The sequence below is a fragment of the Lolium perenne genome, chromosome 2 (genome assembly GCF_019359855.2).
Source record: "Lolium perenne isolate Kyuss_39 chromosome 2, Kyuss_2.0, whole genome shotgun sequence".
Taxonomy (NCBI): Eukaryota; Viridiplantae; Streptophyta; class Magnoliopsida; order Poales; family Poaceae; genus Lolium; species Lolium perenne.
In genome coordinates, this window is record NC_067245.2 from 301,167,431 (window position 1) to 301,183,899 (window position 16,469).

The window sequence follows — 16,469 nt, forward strand, 5'->3', positions numbered from 1 at the left end:
AGGCTTTCATCAAAGGGCAAATTGACAGTCCGCCGAACTTCGACTACGAATAGGTAACGATGCGGTAATGAAAAGTACGCCATTTACTTTCCGAACAATATTTTCGCTGTTTTTGGAAAATATGAGAAATTGCGAGTTCGAAACGGAGTGGAAAGGACGCACGAGGGCGCGGCACCATAGGCCGGCGCGGCCAAGCCTGGGCCCGCGCCGCCCTATGGTTTGGCCGCCCCGTCGCCCCTTTCCGACTCTGGTTCGATCTGGTACTTTCTGTTTGTCGTGAAAAATTTTGCTATATAATCCCCCGGACCCCTGGAGGTCCGTATATCGTGTTTTCGACGTGTTTTGTTTCGAGCTGTTTCTGCCAGGATCTGTTTTCAGTTTAGAAGCACCATGGTTTCCAAGAACAAGAGCAAGGAGTTTCCGGATGAAGATGATCGAGATCTTGGGTGGAAAGAGGAAGATAAGGACGTCAAGAAAGAAGATGAAGAAGAGGTGGAGGAAGACTCGCGCGCACACCCGCGTGCTACCATCGCAAGCATCAAGGTGGTGGACAACCCTTTTAGTGCAAACAAGAGCGCAAGAATTCGCACTGGAGGAGCGGTTCCACGTCATTACCTAGCTCCGAAAACATCCCCATCAGGCACTCATCACCCCTTCCACAATCTAATTTTCAATAATCAAATTGAAGGGACTCCCAAGGCAGCATTGCCTAGCCAGTGGGATATAGATCGCTCTAACATTGCAGGGGAGAAGGGGCCTGAAGCTGAAGAGTGGGGAAATAACTCCAAGAGCTGGGACTCGCCATCAGACAGACTCTTTAACCGCGTCGAGCACAACTCAGAGATGATTCGCAATCTCATATACAGGATTGACGAGCTTCAGGAGCTTATTGAGAAGCTTGGGAGGAATTCATCACCACCATCGCCGAAGGAGTAATTCATCATCGGTATTGGCATCCCCTTGGTTTGTTCCAAGCTTGGGGGAGTGCCGCGGTATCACATTATCACTACCTTTTACTTTTATTGTCAAGTAGTGTCATATCATGAGTAGGGAAGTTATCGTATAAGATGGGTTGCAGTTGGAAGTATCTCTCCTTAGTTGGTTGTCTATGTATCCCTTGGTGTGAGTTATCGTTATGGAATATTAATGAGAAGTCTTATCATTTACATATTGCACATTTTATTTTAGTTTGCAATCTCTATCATATGATTTACTTTGTTGTTAGTATTGGTATCACTTTGGGAGCATTGAATAAATCTATTTGGTTTTGGCAAACTTAGCATTGGTCAATAGCAACAACACTATGAGGTTTAAATAGAAAAGAGAAATACATGTAGATGTTTCATTGTCTTTCTTGTTAGCTCATAGCTTATTATTCTGAAGTTAAAATTGTTTGTGCTTACAAGGAAGATGCATGATTGTTTCTATCACATGTATATTTGTTTGTTTCCCTCGACTCTTATGCTTGCTAATTAACCTTGCTAGCCAAAGACCTGTACTGAGAGGGAATACTTCTCGTGCATCCAAACCTTAACCCAAACCTATGCCATTTGTGTCCACCATACCTACCTACTACATGGTATTTTCCGCCATTCCAAGTAAATACTTCATGTGCTACCTTTAAACAATTCAAAACTTAGTATCTCTTATTTGTGTCAATGTTTCATAGCTCATGAGGAAGTATGTGGTGTTTTATCTTTCAATCTTGTTGGGCAACTTCCACCAATGGACTAGTGGCTTCATCCGCTTATCCAATAATTTTGCAAAAAGAGCTGGCAATGGGATTCCCAGTCCCAAATTAATTAAACTAAATAGACACTCCTCCATGGTATGTGATTGATGGACGGCACCCGAAGGATTCGGTTAGCCATGGCTTGTGTAAGCAAAGGTTGGGGGGAGTGTCATCATCATAATAAAGCTAAAATAAAAAGGCACTCCTTCATGGTATGAGATTGTTGGCAGGCACCCGAGGATTCGGTTAGCCATGGTTTGTGAAAGAAAGGTTGGAAGGAGTGCCACACAAAATGAAAATAATATGGGAGCCGCTCTTAGGAGGTTGTCTGGCAAGGGGGTTAGAGTACCCGCTACCAGTCGTTGACAACAACAAACACCTCTCAAAATGTTACTTTTATTCTCTTTATATGATTGCAAAACTGAAAAAGCTCTAGCACATGATTTAATCCCTGCTTCCCTCTGCGAAGGGCCTGTCGTTTACTTTATGTTGAGTCAGTAAACCTATTTCCCTCCATCTCAAGCAAGCATTTGAGTAGTTGTGATCAAACCATTATATTGTGATTTGCTACATCATGTCTTTTATTCTTCTTTGTTTAGTACAAGTTTTATCTGAATGAATATAGCTTTGCAAGTTATCAATGATTATGAGAAGACCATTACGATTGAGTATGCAAGTTGTGCCTTATAAACTCTAACATGAGAGCGCTGCTCAATGAGATAAATATAATCTGTTAATTGTTCTCTGACCAAGAACGAAGTTTGCCATCACCAATCATGATTTCTCATGCACCTTTACTTGTGATTACCTTATACTTGTTTCAATATGAGTTATAAGAGGTTGTTTACTATAATGTCCTGTGTGAATGAATATGATGCTTCTTGTCCGTATTTTATTTATCGAATCTTCACTCCATAAACATGTGGACATGTCTATCGAGCTCAGTTTCGCTTGGGGACAAGCGAAGTCTAAGCTTGGGGGGAGTTGATACGTCCAATTTGCATCACTATTTTATATCATAATTTGCTGTTATTCATTGATATATTTCATATTGGGACACAATACTTATGTTATTTCATCTATTTTGCATGTTTCATCATTATTGGAGGATCGAACACCGAGCCAGGATTCTCGCTGGAAAAAGCACCGTCGAACGCAATATTTCGGAAGATCAACTCTGGAAGGAAATTATACCAAAAATCCTATTTTTCAAGATGACGAAGGAAGCCAGAAGGAGGAGCCAGGAGCAGCCAGGGTGGGCCCACACCCTAGGGCGGCGCGGCCCAGGCCCTGGCCGCGCCGGCCTATGGTCTGGGGGGCCCACGACCCTTTTCGCTTCTTTTTCTTCGCCAAACCCTTCGTCCCGAAGACCTAAGCCAGAGGGGGTACCTCGCGAAGAGTTACAGCCGCCTCTGCGGGGCGGAGAACACCAGAGAGAAAAGAGCTCTCCGGCGGGCAGGAATCCGCCGGGGAAATTCCCTCCGGGAGGGGGAAATTGACGCCATCGTCACCGTCATCGAGCTGGACATCATCGCCATCACCATCATCATCATCTCCACCATCATCACCGCCGTCATCACCGCTGGACATCGTCACCGCCGTAGCAATTTGGGTTTGATCTTGATTGTTTGATAGGGGAAACTCTCCCGGTATCGATTTCTGCTTGTTGTTGATGCTATTGAGTGAAACCATTGAACCAAGTTTATGTTCAGATTGTTATTCATCATCATATCACCTCTGATCATGTTCCATATGATGTCTCGTGAGTAGTTCGTTTAGTTCTTGAGGACATGGGTGAAGTCTAAATGTTAGTAGTGAACTATGGTTGAGTAATATTCAATGGTGTGATATTTAAGTTGTGGTGTTATTCTTCTAGTGGTGTCATGTGAACGTCGACTACATGACACTTCACCATTTATGGGCCTAGGGGAATGCATCTTGTACTCGTTTGCCAATTGCGGGGTTGCCGGAGTGACAGAAACCTAAACCCCCGTTGGTATATCGATGCGGGGAGGGATCGCAGGATCTCAGAGTTTAAGGCTGTGGTTAGAATTAATTCTTAATTACTTTCTTGTAGTTGCGGATGCTTGCAAGGGGTATAATCACAAGTATGTATTAGTCCTAGGAAGGGCGGTACATTAGCATAGGTTCACCCACACAACACTTATCATAACAATGAAGATTATTTAGCCGTATGTAGCGAAAGCACTAGACTAAAATCCCGTGTGTCCTCGAGAACGTTTGGTCATTATAAGTAAACAAACCGGCTTGTCCTTTGTGCTAAAAAGGATTGGGCCACTCGCTGCAATTATTACTCTCGCACTTTACATACTCGTACTTTATTCAACTGTTACATCAAACCCCCCTGAATACTTGTCTGTGAGCATTTACAGTGAATCCTTCATCGAAACTGCTTGTCAACACCTTCTGCTCCTCGTTGGGATCGACATTCTTACTTATCGAAGATACTACGATACACCCCCTATACTTGTGGGTCATCAGATTGCCAAAAACAATTCCCTTAATATGCAACTTGTTTACCATGTTCAAATTCTTGATAATAATCCTGCTCCAATTACTATTAATGAGAAGAACTCTTCTTATGCCAAAATTAATGATACTTCTATGCATATGAACCATGATAAGAATGTTTTAAGTGATGGGTATATTGTGGATTTCATCAATGATGCTACTGAAAGTTATTATGAGAGAGGGAAATATGGTTATATGCATCTTAATAATATTAAGTTTCCCCTCTTTATGTTGAGAATCTTGAAGTTGCGCTTGTGCTGTCTTTCTATGCTTGTCACTTTGTTCTTCATGAATTCATTTGTGCACAAGATTCCTTTGCATAGGAAGTGGGTTAGACTTAAATGTATTTTGAATTTGCTTCTTGATGCTCTCTTTTGCTTCAACTCTTATTTCTTGGGAGTGCATCATTAAAATCACTGAGCCCATCTTAATGGCTATAAAGAAAGCACTTCTTGGGAGATAACCCATGTTTTTATTTTGCTACAGTACTTTTGTTTTATATTTGAGTCTTAGAAGTTGATACTACTGTAGCAACCTCTCCTTATCTTTATTTTATTGCATTGTTGTGCCAAGTGAAGTCTTTGATAGAAAGGTTGATACTAGATTTGGATTACTGCGCAGAAACAGATTTCTGTCTGTCACGAATTTGGGCAGGGTTCTCTGTAGGTAACTCAGAAAAATCTGCCAATTTACGTGCGTGATCCTCAGATATGTACGCAACTTTCATTCAATTTGAGCATTTTCATCTGATCAAGTCTGGTTCCTCTAAGAAATTCGTCTTTACGGACTATTCTGTTTTGACAGATTCTGCCTTTTATTTCGCATTGCTTCTTTTGCTATGTTGGATGGATTTCTTTGTTCCATTGACTTCCAGTAGCTTTGTGCAATGTCCAGAAGTGCTAAGAATGATTATGTCACCTCTGAACATGTGAATTTTTGATTATGCACTAACCCTCTAATGAGTTTGCTTTGAGTTTGGTGTGGAGGAAGTTTTCAAGGGTCAAGAGAGGAGGATGATACAATATGATCAAGGAGAGTGAAAGCTCTAAGCTTGGGGATGCCCCGGTGGTTCATCCCTGCATATTTCAAGAAGACTCAAGCATCTAAGCTTGGGGATGCCCAAGACATCCCCTTCTTTATCGACAACATTATCAGGTTCCTCTAGTGAAACTATATTTTTATTCCGTCACATCTTATGTGTTTTACTTGGAGCGTCTGTTTGCTTTTGTTTTTACTTTTGTTTGAATAAATTGGATCCTAGCATTCATTGTGTGGGAGAGAGACACGCTCCGCTGTTGCATACGAACACATGTGTTCTTAGCTTTATTCTTAATGTTCATGGCGAAGGTTGAAACTGCTTCGTTAATTGTTATATGGTTGGAAACGGGAAATGCTACATGTAGTAATTGGTATGATATCTTGAATAACTTGATGCTTGGAAATTGTTGTGCTCATGTTTAAGCTCTTGCATCATATACTTTGAACCTATTAGTGAAGAAATACATAGAGCTTGCTAAAATTTGGTTTGCATGATTGGTCTCTCTAGAGTCTAGATATTTTCTGGTAAGGTGTTTGAACAACAAGGAAGACAATGTAGAGTCTTATAATGCTTGCAATATGTCTTTTATGTGAGTTTTGCTGTACCGGTTCATACTTGTGTTTGTTTCAAATAGCCTTGCTAGCCTAAGCCTTGTATTGAGAGGGAATACTTCCCGTGCATCCAAATCCTTGAGCCAAACACTATGCCACTTGTGTCCACCATACCTACCTACTACATGGTATTTCCCCGCCATTCCAAAGTAAATTGCTTGAGTGCTACCTTTAAATTTCCATTCTTAGTCTTTGCAATATATAGCTCATGGGACAAATAGCCTAAAAACTATTGTGGTATTGAATATGTACTTATGTATCTTATTTCTTATTAAGTTGCTTGTTGAGCGATAACCATGTTCCTGGGGACGCCATCAACACTTTGTTGAATATCATGTGAGTTGCTATGCATGTTCGTCTTGTCTGAAGTAAGGGCGATTTACTATGAGTTGAATGGTTTGAGCATGCATATTGTTAGAGAAGAACATTGGGCAGCTAACTAAAGCCATGATCCATGGTGGAAGTTTCAGTTTTGGACAACAATCCTCAATCTCTTATGAGAATATTATTTGTTGCTAAATGCTTATGCATTAAAGAGGAGTCCATTATTTGTTGTCTATGTTGTCCCGGTATGGATGTCTAAGTTGAGAATAATCAAAAGCGAGAAATCCAATGCGAGCTTTCTCCTTAGACCTTTGTAAATGCGGCATAGAGGTACCCCTTTGTGATACTTGGTTAAAACATATGTATTGCAATGATAATCCAGGTAATCCGATCTAATTAGGACAAGGTGCGGGCACTATTGGTATACTATGCATGAGGCTTGCAACTTGTAGGATATAATTTACATGATACATATGCTTTATTACTACCGTTGACAAAATTGTTTCTTGTTTTCAAAATCAAAGCTCTAGCACAAATATAGCAATCAATGCTTTCCTCTGCGAAGGGCCTTTCTTCTACTTTTATGTTGAGTCAGTTTACCCATTTCCTTCTATCTCAAGAAGCAAACACTTGTGTGAACTGTGCATTGATTCTTACATACTTGCATATTGCACTTGTTATATTACTTTATGCTGACAATATCCATGAGATATACATGTTACAAGTTGAAAGCAACCGCTGAAACTTAATCTTCCTTTGTGTTGCTTCAATGCCTTTACTTTGAATCTATTGCTTTATGAGTTAACTCTTATGCAAGACTTATTGATGCTTGTCTTGAAAGTACTATTCATGAAAAGTCTTTGCTATATGATTCAGTTGTTTAATCATTGTCTTTATCATTGCTTTGAATCACTTCATTCATCTCATATGCTTTACAATAGTATGATTAAGATTATGTTGGTTGCATGTCACTTCAGAAATTATCTTTTTATCGTTTACCTACTCGAGGACGAGTAGGAACTAAGCTTGGGGATGCTGATACGTCTCCAACGTATCTATAATTTCTAATGTTCCATGCTTGTTTTATGACAATACCTACATGTTTTGTTCACACTTTATATCGTTTTTATGCGTTTTCCGGAACTAACCTATTGACGAGATGCCGAAGTGCCAGTTGTTGTTTTCTGCTGTTTTTGGTTTCAGAAATCCTACAAAGGAAATATTCTCGGAATCGGACGAAATCAATGCCCAACATCTTATTTTTCCCGGAACCTTCCAGAAAGTCAAAGGGGGACCAGAGGGGGGCCCTGGGGGCCCCACACGCGGCGGCGACGCGGCCCAGGGGGGCGCCCCCCTACTGTGTGGCAGCCCCGCAGCCCCTCCGACTCCGCCTCTTCGCCTATTTAGGCCTCCCTGACCTTAAACATCGACACCGATTGACGAAACCCGAGAAAACCTTCCAGAGCCGCCGCCATCGCGAAACTCCAATTCGGGGGACAGAATTCTCTGTTCCGGCACCCTGTCGGGACGGGGAATTGCCCCTGGAGTCATCACCACCGCCGTCTCCACCGCCATCTTCACCGCCATCGTTGTCTCCATGATGAGGAGGGAGTAATTCACCCCCGAGGCTGAGGGCTCTGTTGTAGCTATGTGGTTCATCTCTCTCTTTGTGATCTAGTTGAATATCATCTATGTGCTACTCTAGTGATGTTATTAAAGTAGATTATTCCTCCTCCATGATTTAATGTTGACAGTGTGTGCATCATGAAGTACTTGGTATATGCTATGATTGTGATCTCTTGTAGATTATGAAGTTAACTATTGCTATGATGGTATTGATGTGATCTATTCCTCCTTTCATAGTGTGATGGTCACAGCGTGCATGCTATGTTAGTACTTGGTATAATTGTGTTGATCTATCATGCACTCTAAGGTTAATTAAATATGAACATCGAATGTTGTGGAGCTTGTTAACTCCAGCATTGAGGTGCTCTTGTAGCCCTACGCAATTAGTGGTGTTCATCATCCAACAAGAGAGTGTAGAGTGGTTTTATTATGTGATCAATGTTGAGAGTGTCCACTAGTGAAAGTAGGATCCCTAGGCCTTGTTTCCAAACATCGAATCTCCGTTTGTTTACTGTTCCGTTGCATGTTTACTCGCTGCCATATTTTATTCAGATTGCTATTACCACTCATATGCATCCATATTACTTGCATCTCACTATCTCTTCGCCGAACTAGTGCACCTATACATCTGACAAGTGTATCAGGTGTGTTGGGGACACAAGAGACTTCTTGCATTGTGATCGCAGGGTTGCTTGAGAGGGATATCTTTGACCTCTTCCTCCCTGAGTTCGATAAACCTTGGGTGATCCACTTAAGGGAAAACTTGCTGCTGTTCTACAAACCTCTGCTCTTGGAGGCCCAACACTGTCTACAAGAGTAAAAGCGTGCGTAGACATCAGAGGCTCCGGTGCAGTAATTTCGATCGTCGGTGCATGTGCACCAGCCGGTGGGGCCTCCGTGGAAGCCACGCTGCTTCTCCGCTGCTGGCTTCCGACATCCGGTGGATGATCTTCATGCGTCCGAGCTGCCTCTCTTTCTTGTATTATTACATCCACGGTTTTCTTCATCTCATTGAATTTCGATGCCAACCGCGCCAGCTCATCTTTTTGCCGATCCGCCTTTCTCTTACGGCTTCTGTAACTGTAGGGGTCATTTTCCTGGGAAAACCCTTCTTCCCACGAAATGACGCCTTTGCCTCGTACACGTCCTCCGTGTTCAGGATTCCCGAGGGCTCTTGTCAGCTGGACATTCTCTCTGTTGAACTTGATCTTCCCCTCTTGAGCATCCCTCATTGCGTCAATAAGGGCTTGGGTGGGTTTAAACTTTGTGTCTCGGTGGGTACACTCCCCTGTCACCGGGTCTAGCGTTCCCCCATGCCCGTACCACCAACTTTTGGCCCTAGGGTCCCATCCCTCGGTACCTAGAGGGATTCCTCGCGCCCTCAGGTCATCCTCCATCTTCTGCCACTTAGGCTCCGAAAGGCGGTATCCTCCTGGCCCCATAATATGATTGTACTGCTTCTTAGCCGCATTTGCCTTATTTTTATCCGATATGGCCTTGAATTCCTCTGATTTCTTTTGCCTCACAAATTCGGGCCAATCATCTTTCAGCTTCTCATATTGTCCGGTGAAATCCGGAGTCTTCCCCTTCTCGACATATTGAGCCGCTAAATTTTTCTTGTATGTCCGGAATGCTGTGGCCATCTTCTGAAGAGCGAACTCTTTGACCAGCCTCCTCCTCTTACGTCCCTCCGGATCGTCATTACCGAATTCATCTTTTTTGCGGTATTCCGGAGGTAGAACGAAATGCTCCATAAGCGTTCTCCAGCATTCCTTTTTTCTTTCTCTTGCTGACGAAACTGGAACCAGCACGTGCCTTCACTGGCTCATGCCATTCCTGGACGGTGATCGGGACGCTGTCTCTAACAACGAATCTGCATTGGTTGATGAACTTGGTGTACGCCTCTTCGGGCTCCAACGGCTTGCCTTTTGGACTGATAACATCAATGGTAAATATTACTCCTTGTTTCAGCGTCTTGGTTTTGCCACGCTTTGTCTTCACCAATTTTTTCGACGATCCGCTGGCCGAGGGCTGATACGTCTCCGACGTATCGATAATTTCTTATGTTCCATGCCACTTTATTGATGATACCTACATGTTTTATGCATACTTTATGTCATATTTATGCGTTTTCCGGAACTAACCTATTGACGAGATGCCGAAGGGCCAGTTGCTGTTTTCTGCTGTTTTTGGTTTCAGAAATCCTAGTAAGGAAATATTCTCGGAATCGGACGAAATCAACGCCCAGCATCTTAGAATCACACGAAGCTTCCAGAACACCCGAGAGAGGCCAGAGGGGGGCCACTGGGCCACCAGACGCCAGGGTGGCGCGGCCCAGGCCTTGGCCGCGCCCCCCTAGTGTGTCACCGCCTCGTCGACCTTCTGACGCCGCCTTTCGCCTATAAGAATCCCCTCGACCTAAATCTTCGATACGGAAAAGCCACGGTACGAGAAACCTTCCAGAGCCGCCGCCATCGCGAAGCCAAGATCTGGGGGACAGGAGTCTCTGTTCCGGCACGCCGCCGGGACGGGGAAGTGCCCCCGGAAGGCTCCTCCATCGACACCACCGCCATCTTCATCACCGCTGCTGTCTCCCATGAGGAGGGAGTAGTTCTCCATCGAGGCTAAGGGCTGTACCGGTAGCTATGTGGTTAATCTCTCTCCTATGTACTTCAATACAATAATCTCATGAGCTGCCTTACATGATTGAGATTCATATGTTGATGCTTGTAATCTAGATGTCACTATGCTAGTCAAGTGGATTTTACTTATGTGATCTCCGGAGACTCCTTGTCCCACGTGTGTAAAGGTGACAGTGTGTGCACCGTGTGGGTCTCTTAGGCTATATTTCACAGAATACTTATTCACTGTTATGAATGGCATAGTGAAGTGCTTATTTATATATCTTTATGATTGCAATGTGTTTTGTATCACAATTTATTTGTGTGCTACTCTAGTGATGTTATTAAAGTAGTTTATTCCTCCTGCACGGTGTAAAGGTGACAGTGTGTGCATCGTGTAGTACTTGGCGTAGGCTATGATTGTGATCTCTTGTAGATTATGAAGTTAACTATTGCTATGATAGTATTGATGTGATCTATTCCTCCTTTCGTAGCGTGAAGGTGACAGTGTGAATGCTATGTTAGTACTTGGTTTGGTTATGTTGATCTGTCGTGCACTCTAAGGTTATTTAAACATGAACATCGAATATTGTGGAGCTTGTTAACTCCGGCATTGAGGGTTCGTGTAATCCTACACAGTTAGTGGTGTTCATCATCCAACAAGAGAGTGTAGATTCTAGCATCTATCTATTTATTCTATTATGTGATCAATGTTGAGAGAGTCCACTAGTGAAAGTATGATCCCTAGGCCTTATTCCCAAATACTGCTATCGCTGCTTGTTTACTGTTTTACTGCATCTGTACTTCCTGCAATATCACCACCATCAACCACACGCCAGTCCTGGACAGCAAAGCACTTTTCTGGTGCCGTTGCTACTGCTCATATTTATTCATACCACCTGTATTTCACTATCTCTTCGCCGAACTAGTGCACCTATTAGGTGTGTTGGGGACACAAAAGACTTCTTGCTTTGTGGTTGCAGGGTTGCATGAGAGGGATATCTTTGACCTCTTCCTCCCTGAGTTCGATAAACCTTGGGTGATCCACTTAAGGGAAACTTGCTGCTGTTCTACAAACCTCTGCTCTTGGAGGCCCAACACTGTCTACAAGAATAGAAGCACCCGTAGACATTAAGGGCTAAAATAAGAAAGAGAGTCGAGTTAATACACATATTTATTGAAATCGGTAAATTTGTATCACCAAAGGCTCAATGTATATATATACCTCGCCGGAGGTGGTGATTGCTAATTGCTTATCAACATCACCGGAGGTGTTTGTCGACGGTTGACCTCCATCAACAGTGCCCGTTCCTTCGTCATCACCTCGCTGACGACCTTCATCTTCACCGCCAAGGTTCAGATATCATCTTCTTCATCTTCTTGGGGCAGCACATAAAGAATGTCGCCGGTTTATGATGCCGAAAAGATGTGCCTCGGCTTCTGGATTATAGTTATCCCTAATCGGGTCGGCTCTATCGTCCGCCATATGTGTCACTCCTGAAAACATGTATTAAAAACTAATTAATTGTGTATATGCCAGCATTATCACATCTCTTCTACATTAAAGAGAGAGGGCGACGAGGGAGGCGAGAGGGGGGACGCGTATTAGATGTGTATATGCGGACGATCGACCTCACCTCGCAGTGACCGCGTGACCGAGAGACCGGTGGCGGTGGCGAAAGGGCGGTGGCGAAAGGGCGGTGGCGGTGCCGATCCTCTCTCTCGTAGAAAAACAAAAAAAACCCGCGCGTATACGGAGGGGGCGGCGAGGGCCTTGCCGCCCCCTCCGTATACACGCGGGGTCGGTGGCGAAAGGGCGGTGCCGAGGACAACACACATAACTCTCGCCGCCCCCTCTCGATCCAAAAAAAAACACCACGCATATACAGAGGGGGAGACGAGGGGCTCCCTGCCCCCTCCGTATACGCGCGGTGGGTTAAGTCAAATTTTAGTTAAGTCAAAAATTTAAGACAAAATTTTTAAGTCAAATTTGAGTTCTTTTTAAAGTCAAATTTTAGTTAAGTCAAAAAATTTAAGACAAAATTTTTAAGTCAAATTTTAGTTCCTTTTTAAGTCAAATTGTAGTTCTTTTTTGAGACAGAATTTTTGAGTCAATTTTTAGTTTTTCTAAGTCAAATTTTAGTTTTTTTTACACAATCTTTTTTAAGTCAAATTTTAGTTTACAATTTTAATTAACAAATTGTGAGTTAATTACTAAAAACAAAAAAAAAACAAGAAAAGGGGCGCCGGCCACACGGCCCCTTCTCTCCCTCCTCATCTCTCCTCTGTCTCTGTAGCGCGCGGCCGCGCGCGTGGCCGGAGGCCGGCGGGCCGGTGAGAGCGGCGCGGGCGGCGGCGGCGAGAACGGCGCGCGCCGCGGCGGGCGAGGGCGCACGCGCGGGCGGCGGCGAGGCGCGCGCCACGTGAGAGCGGCGGGGCGAGAGAGGCGGCGGGGGCGCGCACGTTCATCGAGACGACGTACGGGGCGGCGGGCGACGGTTGCGGCGTCGAGGGCGCGGCGACGACGCGGTGACGCAGCGATGGCGACAGAGAAGAGGCGCGGCAGTTCGATCGGCAGACGGAGCGGGCGAGGAAGAAGAGAAGAGGCGCCGCCCGCTCGTATTTATAGGGAAAGGGCTTTAGTCGTGGTTGGTGTTGCCAACCACGACTAAAGGGTACCCTTTAGTCGCGGTTGGCAATACCAACCGCGACTAAAGCCTTTTTTTTTGCCCCTTTTGCGGTTCCCGCGGAAAATGACCTTTAGTCGCGGTTGGCCTTTTTCAAAATTCTTTCATTTTCTAAATGTGAAAAATAAAACTAATTCATTTCTAAATGTGAAAATACAAATAATATATCAAAAAATTCAGAAAAATAAAACTAATTCATTTCAAAATCTTAAAAATACAAATTATATATCAAAATAATCAAAAAATAAAACTAATTCATTTCAATATGTTAAAAATACAAATAATATATCAAAAAATTAAGAAAAATAAAACTAATTCAATTCAAAATGTTAAAAATACAAATAATATATCAAAAAATTCAGAAAAATAGAACTAATTCATTTCAAAATCTTAAAAATACAAATAATATATCAAAAAATTATATTCTTCCCGGCCGCCTCTGTCTTCCCACAAGTTCTTCTCGGCCCGTCTTCCTGCCAGTTCTTTCCCGCCTATGTCTTCCCGCCATTTCTTCACGCCTCTATCTTCCCGCGTATCGATGCTTCTGCTTTGTCTTGTTCCTCCGACAGGGCGTCGTGCGCTACCCACGCGTCCTTATCCTGCCGACAGCTTTAGTCACGGTTGCACCCTCCAGCTGGGACTAAAGCTTACCCAAACGTCCATATCCCACCGACAGTTTTGTTAGATGACACAAAAACCACATTTAGTCCCGGTTGCACCTACCAGCCGGGACTAAAGGTTAGATGACCAGCTCTGGATTCCTCCTCTTCTTCCCGCCATTTATTCCCTGTCTTCCTGCCACTGTCTTCCCGCCTCCTGTCTTCCCGCTCCCATTTTCCCGCCATTTCTCACTACATATATGTAGCCCGACTTGGCCAGCATTATCACATCTCTACAATCTCTCATCACTCTCTCATGGCTTCCACCGCACCCACTGTAACCTACCAGCAGGTGGAGGAGCTTTGCGCCTCGAACTACCCTTGCCCACCGGGCTACCGCGTCGCCGCCGGCTGGAGCCTAAGCGCCGGAGGCGTGCCGGTCCCTCCCGTCCCTCAGGGTACCGCGCGTCGGGCGGCCATCACGAACCACTACTATCTCGATCTCACGCCGGAGCAGCGGATGAATCCCCGCTGGCATCCCGATAACCAGCATACTTGGGACGCATTCTTCATCAATCGGCGTGACAGGGCGCTCGCCAGGTATGAGGAGGACGGTCTGCCTCTTGGGAACTTCCACGAGGCCGGCCGTCGGCTATGGTGGTACGGCCGGACTCTACAGAGCGTCATGGACTACATCACGACCGGCGATATCCCCCGCCTGCGCTACCCTCAGTTCGAGCCACGAGCGCCGCCCGACGATAGCGACGACGACAACAGTGACGACAACAGCGGCAACTTAGAAGGCGACGACTACCAGTACAACGGCGGCGACTATGAAGACTACGAGTATGCATATTATACGCCTAGGCAGGAGTATGACTAAGTCACTCCAAATTTCATGTATCATCAGTGGTATTTATGGCATGGACAATCAATTTGGGCAATGCTAGATCCACCAAATCCCATGCAATTACGGCTCCTCTAGTCCTTTTCCCATTATACGCCTAGGCAGGAGTATGACTTAGTCACTCCAAATTTCATGTATCATCATTGGTATCTCGAATCAATCAGATCATTCGAAAATGGACACCAAACACATCACAGATAATATAATTCACATGATCCATTCAACAAAGTTTGACACAATAAATTATTACACATCATTTCTTCCCTTGTATCCCTGCTTGCTTACGATTGAGCCGTATCCATGGAGCATCCTCATCATTTAACTTAATGCTTGGGTCGGTGTTCACTTTGAAGGGCGAAATTTCACCAAACATATTATAATCTTCTGACATGTCTGTCTTGCCCTCCACTCCCACGATGTTTCTTTTCCCTGAAAGAACAATGTGGCGCTTTGGATCATCGCATGATGTACTGATCGTTTTCTTATCTTTCCGTTTCCTCGGTTTGCTACTCATGTCCTTCACATAGAAAACCTGAGCGACATCTTTCGCTAGGACGAATGGTTCGTCAAGGTAACCAAGATTGTTGAAATCCACCATTGTCATTCCGTATTGCTGGTCCACCTTTATCCCACCTCCTGTTAGCTTGAACCATTTGCACCGGAACAAAGGGACCTTAAAGGAGGGTCCATAGTCAAGTTCCCATATCTCCTCTATGTAACCATAATATGTGACCTTTTGCCCATTCTCGGTTGCTGCATCAAAGCGGACACCACTGTTTTGGTTGGTGCTCTTTTTATCTTGGGCGATCGTGTAAAATGTATTCCCATTTATCTCGTACCCTTGGAAAGTCATTATAGTCGAAGATGGTGTCTTGGCCAACATGTACAGCTGATCTACAACATGATCGTCATTCATTAAATGATTTCTCAACCAACTGCCGAAAGTCTCCATGCGGGCCTTCGTAATCCAGGATTCAGGCTTCCCCGGGTTGTCCTCGCGTAAAATATTCTTGTGTTTCTCAAAGTACGGAGCCACCAAGTTGGAATTGGTCAGAACTGTGTGGTGTGCTTCAGTCATAGAATGGCCGTCCATACATATCGTGCCGATTGGTCAGAAATCAATGATATGCCTGGCCAACCGCGACTAAAGCCCCTCACGTGCACCAGCTGGCCAGCGAGCGCCCTGAGTCCAGGCCTTTGGTCGCGGTTCGCCTCCCGAACCGCGACTAAAGGTCCCATTAGTCACGGTTCGAAATATTTGGGGACTAATGGGGCTGGATGGAAGGCCCTTTTTCCACCAGTGACGGGTACCCATGTGCATCAAATCTCTGGCCATGTTTTAGATCCTAAACTAGAAAGTTTCAAGTTTTCCTATGTGTTTGTTGAAACCAATTTTACTCCCTATTCTGGTAGAACACAAATATGAAGAAACACGGGTAACCGGTGTTACCAACCAACAGTTGAACCTCATGAACAACGTGAAATTGAGGCATTTAAATTTATTTTCCATGAAAGAACAAAAGAATGGTTAATGTGAATGATCTGGACACTTGTGGAGATCTCATACACTCATGCACTAGCATCGGCAAGTATTTTAATGCTAAAGATGTATACTTTAAATCTGTACCAAGATATTTACATGCATAAGAATATATACACTACTATAACATATCTATGATTACATATAAGTCCACCAAGGATTGCTTTTTTTAGTATTTTTCTTAAATATATGTTTTCTAAGCAATGCATCGAACAAATTTATAGAAAAAAATGAAACATTATTTTGCTGCG